General features: G+C 37.3%; 1 non-coding gene and 1 pseudogene across 1 annotated transcript; one reads left to right on the forward strand and one right to left on the reverse strand.

Annotated features, from left to right (window-relative positions):
• Positions 1-1,433: 1,433 nt before the first annotated feature.
• On the reverse strand, positions 1,434-1,540 carry LOC122121657. Its single transcript, XR_006150000.1, has one exon. It is a non-coding gene; the product is annotated as a U6 spliceosomal RNA (small nuclear RNA).
• A 4,023-nt stretch (positions 1,541-5,563) lies between these two features.
• LOC122121647 lies at positions 5,564-6,012 on the forward strand (annotated as a pseudogene).
• Positions 6,013-8,067: the final 2,055 nt, after the last annotated feature.

Below are 8,067 nucleotides of genomic sequence, written 5' to 3' on the forward strand. Positions count from 1 at the left end.
GATACCAAGGTCAACTCTGCAACTCTAATCACATAGTTGACACCCGAACTTTTCAAGCCTGGTTAAAAATTCAGCTATCACTGCTCATTGCCAGTGTTAAAGATCTCACTCCTTTTGATTTGTTGTGCATCTTCTTGTATTTCCAACACTGCCTTAGATGTTGGTTTTTGAAGTAGAGCTTTTAGTTTGCATTTGATTTATGGAGGTGTTAGTGATGCCGGTTGAACTACATATATTATAATGTAAGTAATTTGATGTTTTGACATATGAATTTAATTTTGGCAATTGAAGAAGTGAATACACATCACTCACAAAAATTTCTTTATGTGTATTGGTATTACTTTATTGTGAACTTCCTAAAAGCCAGCCATGGGAGCACATGTCCCTAATCCCATCACTTCTGTGACTGAGACAAGGCGTGAAAGGTCCAGACCATTTGGCACTTCATAGTGAGAACCTTTCTACAGAGAAGGGGAGAGAATAGCAAAAAGAGCAAATAAATCTTCCCACAGTTTTGTTACATATTATTTACACTTAGCCATTAAAACCACTATAATAGTATTTTTTTTATGACTTCTTACCTACTCTTTTTCTGTTCTGAGCTGTTTTGTTTATGGATCTCTAAGAAATCATATAAGAATCGCAAAAGAAATCTATATAAATCATATAAGAAATCATAAAAAATAGTTTTGTTGGGATATTTAATCCAAAAGGAATAATTTCAGGAAAGTATTAAGCACATAAAATGTAATGCAGAGCTGGGAAGGTGGCCCAGTGATAGAGCGCTTTGAGGTAGATTTGTTCTCCTTAAGCAATTACTCCAGGAATAATAAACAGTGGAAGCTGAATGATGTTCATTCAGGTATTTCTTTAGAAATTAAACCAATCTTTATTGGGTATAAAGATCACTTACAATGTCATTACCTACACCCTTTTCATTTAAAAATATTTATATTCTGTAGCAATGTCATTGTCGTTATATATTATTGAAAATAAGAGAACCCATGGGACCTATGTTTCTTTGGAGTTGGCTTACTTCACTTAATAAATTTTTTTCCAAATCTTTCCATTTCCTAACAAATTGGGCAATGTCATTCTTTCTGATGGAGGTATAGAATGCAATTGTATATATAAATACCACATTTTCTTGATCCATTCATCTACTGAGGAGCATCTGGGTTGGTTCCATATCTTAGCTATGGTAAATAATGCTGCAATAAACATAGTTGTGCTGGTAGTTTTAGTATGGTCTTGTTTGTGATCCTTTGGGTAAATGAACAAAAGTGGGATTGCTGGGTCATAGGGGAGCTTTATGTGGAGTCGTTTCAGGAAACTCCATACTTCTTTCCAAAGTGGTTGAAGAAGTTTACACTCCCACCAAGAATGCAGTAGGGTTCCCTTGTGGCCCCATCCCCTTCAGCATTTGTTGTTGTAAAAATATGGACTGCTTCACGAATTTGAAAGTCATCCATGTGTATGGGCCATGCTAATCTTTTTTGTATCATACCGATGTTAGTGTATGGGCTGCCGGATTAAGCACAGAACATTTTTTATATAGAAAGTGTAATTGATTTTCTTAAACTAGACAATTCCACAAAAAAGTAAGTTCAAAAGAATTTTCATGAAATTTTAGAATCATGCATTTCTTACACAAGCACATATTTTTGATGTTGGCATAATTTGTGGAGGGGAAGGGAAAAATGTTTAAATAGGGATACAGGTAGACCCATTGCAACGGTGAAAGGAACTTCACAACTTTGGCACCTCTACTACTGCCATACCTGCAGATTGTAATTTGATTGCTTATTTTGAGGTAGCATCACAATGCCTGGGCCTGCTTGGACTGTGGTCATCCTAACACAATCAAAATACATTGCACCCAGCAAATGGTTCGAGTTTCCTGAAACTTCTTTTTTTTTTTGTCTGGGCTTGCCTGGAACTGAAATTCTCTAATCTCTGTTTTCTAAGTAGATACTATTACAGGTTTGAGTCACTTTATCCAGTAAAAGTATACAATTTCAAGATATCTTTATATTGCCTATATTTGTGCTTAACATATATAGCTAACCTTAATTTTCTCCCTCTTTTGTTTAATACTCTGAGTTGAAAACATTGACTTTCTTGCTATACATGGCTTTGTTTTGGGTGGAATCCCATCACAATCCAAAAAATCTCCCAAAAGTTTATGTCAAATCATGGAAAAGAAGGCTGCAGGTTAGGAAAAAAAAAAACACTGATCCTTAACTTACATTTGCAGTATATTTATAGTGTTAGTCAATACTTTCTGAAGTATGAGAAGAGAAGGAAGAGAGAAATGTGAAAGATGTCAGGTCTCTGCGGAATTTCTGTAGTTGTCACTTCATGTTATATTCTTCCTTAAAAATTGCTTTATTAAAACCCTCTGAGTGAATATTGGTTGGGCTGTTTGGTAACCTTACCCAAGAAATGACGCTGATTTTAGAAGGCTGATGATTTGGTAAATAAAGGAATAATGAGAATGAGCACTGATATTGTCACAGAATGAGCCGACAAGGTTCATTGCTGAACAGCAAAAGAAAGCAGTTTCAAGTCCGATGATGCACATTGGAACATACACAGATAGATACATATATGTATACGTATACAAACACACGTGAAAAAGTATATATCCAGTAGAATATAGAGAGAAAGTTGGTGTGACAAGTATTAAACTATATCAAACTGGTTTCAGGAAAGGTAAAGTAAAATATCAATAGTTTAGCATAGATTTTGCATAGATTTGTAAAGGATGAAAATTCTTTCCTCATTTTATACTTTACAAATATCTTTAGTACATTTTAAGTTTTTTTTATATTGTAGTTGGAACATCTATATAATGCTGAGAATTGGAATTACATAAAGTATGCAATATGAATAGGCCAGCCAGTATAGGAAAGTTCATGAGATTCTTATTTCCAATTAACCACCAGGAGAAATGGAGTTCCAGTTCAGATTTTATGTAGAGCACTGGCCTTGAACACAAAAGCACCAATCAGGCTGTGAGTTTAAGCCCTAGGATCTACAGAAACAAAAACACAAAATATAACTTGGAGTTAGATATTTTATAATGAAGCATTTTTATATACTCTACATTGTTAGAAAGACTAGATTTCTGTGATGTCTTTATAACCTATCATAATAAGTGATATTGTCCATTTATTAAGCAGAAAGGCTTACTCAGATTTATAAGTTTGAAGGTTTCAGTGTATGTTCAGTTGGTTTTATTGCTTTGGTGGCCTGTGACAAGACAATGTCAAGGTGAGGAGTATGTCAAAAAGAAATGTTTTTGATCTAGAATGATTAAAAGAGAAAAGAAAGTAGATGAGTGTGCATGTTCTCAGAGGTTTCACTCTGAAGAACTTAATCTCCAGAAGAACTATGCAGGTATTCTCCACAGTCTGGGAGGAAATGGAAAGTCATTTTTCTTTAACACATAGGTCTTTCTGGGGCATTCTAAATTCAAATGGCAACATCCTCACCAGTGATAACGAATTGTCCAGGGGGGGAAGCAAATAGATATTTCTATAAATTCCAATCAGATCTCAGCAGACTAAATATTTTATGGAATTCCTATTAAAATACTTTCTTGCAGACTGACTGCGTCTTCATACTACATATTTGTATATCTGTATGTATGTGTGGGTTTGAATAAACTAATATAGCAATGTGGCAAATTAAAGTATTAGTAAGGCCTTTCTCTTCTCATATCATGAAAGCCTGCCACAATTCTCAATCAAATCCCATTCAAGATTCAAATTTTAATGCTGTCCCAAAACTTCTGTATGCAAACCCAGGTACATTCACTTCATTTAAGACGGCAATGATATATGAAAATTTTAAGTCTTCCATGGAAAAAAATTGTATTAAGCGAAGTTAGCCAGGCCCAAAGAAACTTAGGTCCATTGTTTCCCTTAATTGCAATAGCTAGTATATGTCTGAGTCATGCAAAAAGTCAGATAAGTTGATGTTAGGGAAATGAACCCTAATATATGTATTCAAATGTTTTTTTTTTCTTTTAGGTGATTGTTTCTAACACATTTATAAGATTATTTCTTTGTTGCTTTGTATGTCCCTCTCCCATGGTATAACCCCTGCTTTCACTGTATTTGAGGTTGGTAAAATTTGTGAAGGGGAAGGGAAAAAAGAAATGTTTAAATAGGGGTACAAGTGGATACATTCCAACAATGAGATGTACAAGTCGTTATATGGAAAAACGAACTTTACAACTTTGGTGGGGGCGGGGATGAGGATTGGGTAGAGGAGCAGGGGAGGGAGGATGGGAAGGGATGGGAAGAGTAAACAAAGGAGGAAGCTACAGTGCTTGATAAGAAATGTACTCATTATCTTGCCCATGTAATTGTAACCCCTCTGTACAGTATTTTCACAAGAAAAAAAGAAACAAAGCAAAATTTAACTCTTCCAATTACGTTGTCACCAAGGAAACATGTATAATATTTCCTTAAAAAATATCTAGATTGTAGAACTTTAGCCAGAAAATTGAAGGAGTATACATTATAGGATTTAATTTAAATATTTAGTCACTGAAATGGATATTCTATATCCACAACTTAGAGCCCTTTCAAAATACATAATTGCAAACCTCATCTATTACCATCTTCTGTGAAGACAGTCCTTGCTGAAAACGAACCAGATGTGGTAAACCAATTAAAATGTACGCCATTGTCAAATGCTGTTGTTTTAAAGCATGGAAGTGATAGAACAATTAATGCCAGTGAACAGATGGTTCTAAGGAGTATGGATAGTGATTACTTTGGACTCTAGGTGGAAAAATCCACAGATGTTTCAGATTGTGCTTCGTTTTGGCATTTGTGAGATAAACTTTAAAAAGCACAATGAATGAAAGCATGTTGTTTTATAAAGATTTTCTGACTGACAAACCAGGGAAAGAAAACTTATTGAAATATTTCAAATGAGAAGACAGACAATAGGGTGGGTAAGATGTGGTATGCAGCTTTAAATACAGACTGAAGCAAAACAAAGAATGGGAAAATTTTTTTCCTTAAAAGCTTTTTGGGTGTATTGTGCTATACACTATAATGATGAAATGATCATTTCTTTGGAAAAGTCATGAAAAAACATTGTCACCTGTTGAATTTCTTTATAAAGTGAATCTTAAATGACAAGAATGAAGAAATTTAAATATGTTAATAAAACATTATCAAGTATTACTTTAATTTTTGATTAAAAGTTAAAGCAAACCGGCAGACTACTAGTCCATTAACATTTATGTTTCCTGTCATATTTATTTTCCTTTTGTTCCTCTTTTTTGGGTGGTGATATTTTTTTTCAGAAAGGCAAACTAGTCTTAACCATTACCCACAAAATTTATGCTGTCAGAGAATCAGAGATTTTTTTTTTTATTAAATTAAGACAATAGTAGGCTCATTTTATGCCAAACCAAAACATAAACACCAAAAACATTTTTCACTAAAAAACCATTCATAAAAAATCATGAGGTGGAAAAGGCTCTGGAGGACAGGTCTAATCCAGGCGCCGGAGGAAAGGCTTAGGAAAACACCTGAACATGTGGCATCACAATGCAGCGCAGCCGGTGCAAAATGCAAGTATCCCTTACATGGGGTGCCCTGGAGGTTCCAATCCTGGGTGTCCACCTCCTTTGTGCCCACAACCTGTAAATCCGGCCATTCCTCCTGGTCCTGTTCCCGGGTGTCCCTTTCCTCCAGGACCTCCCCAGGGGAACCCAGCTTTCCCTCCATGTGGGCCCTCTTACCCTGTGCCACAGCCACAGTATCCAGGATACCAACCCTCAGGTCCTTACCCACCCCATGCCCACCACCTGCACCTGGCATGTGTCCTGTGAATCCCCTGGCTCCTGGCATAGGCCCACGAGCCCCAATGAACAAGAAAACACTGAAGAAAATGAAGAAAACACATAAAAAGATGCACAAACACCACAAGCATGGCAAGCATTCCTCCTTTTCCTCCTTCTCTTCCAGCAGAGACTCTGACTGAATTCAGGGCCTGGACCCTCCCCTCAAGTCTCACCAGTTTTGCTCTCATCAAGCTTCTGCTGTGGTGTTGTACTAGGGGGAAATTAGCGCTCTGATCCCCACCCCACCCTCATCTGAGCCTTACCCTGCTGTTCAGCCCTGACTGGCTAGGGAAATGGATAAAGTATTTCTGTGGGCTAGTAAAGACCATCTCCTTCCTGGTTGATTGATTTTTTGTTTTCTTTTTCTTTTTTTTTTGGTTCGAGACTGGGACTCCAGCTCAGTACCTAATGCTTTTACTCATTGGCTGGCACTCTACCAATTGAGCCATGCCTCCAATATCAAGAGCTGAAGACTTTAACAGAGGAGCAGTTTCTTGAAGATGGTGAACCTCTGAGCTAAATGCTGAAGACAAGTTTAAATTCTGTAAAATGTGATTTTTTTCCTTCCATTTCCGTTTGTAATACGTGTGGTTGGTGGAAATTTCATTATGATAAAAAAAAACCTGTATTTTTTTTATAAAGGTAGCATACTAGGATCATTTAGAGCTAGATATATTCCCAGTAGGCCTCTTAATGATTTCATTAACTGCAAGGCTGCCTTGATTCAAAGCAAGAGTCCATTGGTTGATGAGCTTTCTGGAAATGTAATCTCTACTCCTTAGCTCAGGTCCTACTCTCATTTTCCAATTCTCAGTCCAAATAAAGCTATTTTTTTCTGGTCAAAAAAAATCATGAGGATTTGGGGAAAGATGGAGGAGGAGAAGCTGGAGGGTAAACAAGCTCTTACATAGAAAGCAGTTTTAATGTTCCAGTGAACAGTCCTAGGCTAGAGAGTCACACCAAGTGTGCCATCACAGTACAGAGAGTTTGGCCAAAGAGGGAAAATCCAGGCAAGATAACAGATCTGAGCACTTGCCAGTAGCCACAGCTGAGGTGGCAGTAGGGACAGCGCCACTGGCTGTAGCCCCCATCCCTACAGAGAGAGTCCACGACAAAGGCCCCAGATGTGGCCAGTGAGTGGATTCTACTCAACACCAGCAAGAACTAACAAGGAGCAGATATCTTCATCCTGCAGATCACAGACCAGAGACGACGCAGGAAACAACACTCTGTCATGAGTAGAATCCTGATATCCTCACTCCTTCTCAGGGAGCAGAGGAGGGAAGGCCACCCATCCCCCACTACCAGAGATCTCCATCTAAGATACTGACCTCCACAGGGCTGAACAGTTAGCTCCAACTCAGGTATATGAATTCCGACTCATGATAATCAGGTGACAGAATACTTAATGAATAATCCAGAAGAGAGTTCCCAAAAAGCTCTACAAGCACTACTGGTATACATGGTGAATGAATACATTGAAAACTTGTAAAGGACTCATTGTGAGCATGATAGAGAGTGAGAGGGGGCAAAGCAAAGATTAATACAGGAATCTTGTGAGCATGAGGAAGCTACTCAAAGATTAATATAGGAATTGCACACGAGCAGGTTGAGAACAGTCAAAGAGAAATACAGAAATCGCATGAGAAGGCTGAGATCAGTCAAAGAGAAAGACAGGAATTGCATGATCGTGAGGAAGCTGTTCAAAGAGTAATACAGGAATTGCAAGAGAGGGATGAGAATACAGCAAGATCAATAAAGGCATTCATGGAATCCATGAACAGACAGCTGAATGAATTCAGGGAGACCACAAAGGGAATGCTCAATAGAGCGCAAGAAAAGTAATGGGAGCCCAAGGAAACCATAACGAATCAAGTAAGTGATTTGAGAAGAAACACTGACCACCAAATTAAGGAAGTAAAGTTTATACAAGACCTAAAACAAAATTCCAACGAACAATTTGAAGCCATCAACGCCAAACAATTAGAAGGAAAAGAAATAAAAACAAAGTAGAAAGTCTTGACAGTTGGTTAGACCATGCAGAAGATCGAATCTTGGGCATTGAAGACAGCCTAGATATTATAAATAAAGAATGTATAACTATCCAAGACAAATCCAAGAAATATGATAGATCTATTCAACATTTCGAAAGCACCATCAGAAGGCCTAATCTGAGGATAATGGGTGTAGAGGAG

This window comes from Dipodomys spectabilis, unplaced genomic scaffold, assembly GCF_019054845.1.
Source record: "Dipodomys spectabilis isolate Male_0828 unplaced genomic scaffold, ASM1905484v1 ptg000192l, whole genome shotgun sequence".
Taxonomy (NCBI): Eukaryota; Metazoa; Chordata; class Mammalia; order Rodentia; family Heteromyidae; genus Dipodomys; species Dipodomys spectabilis.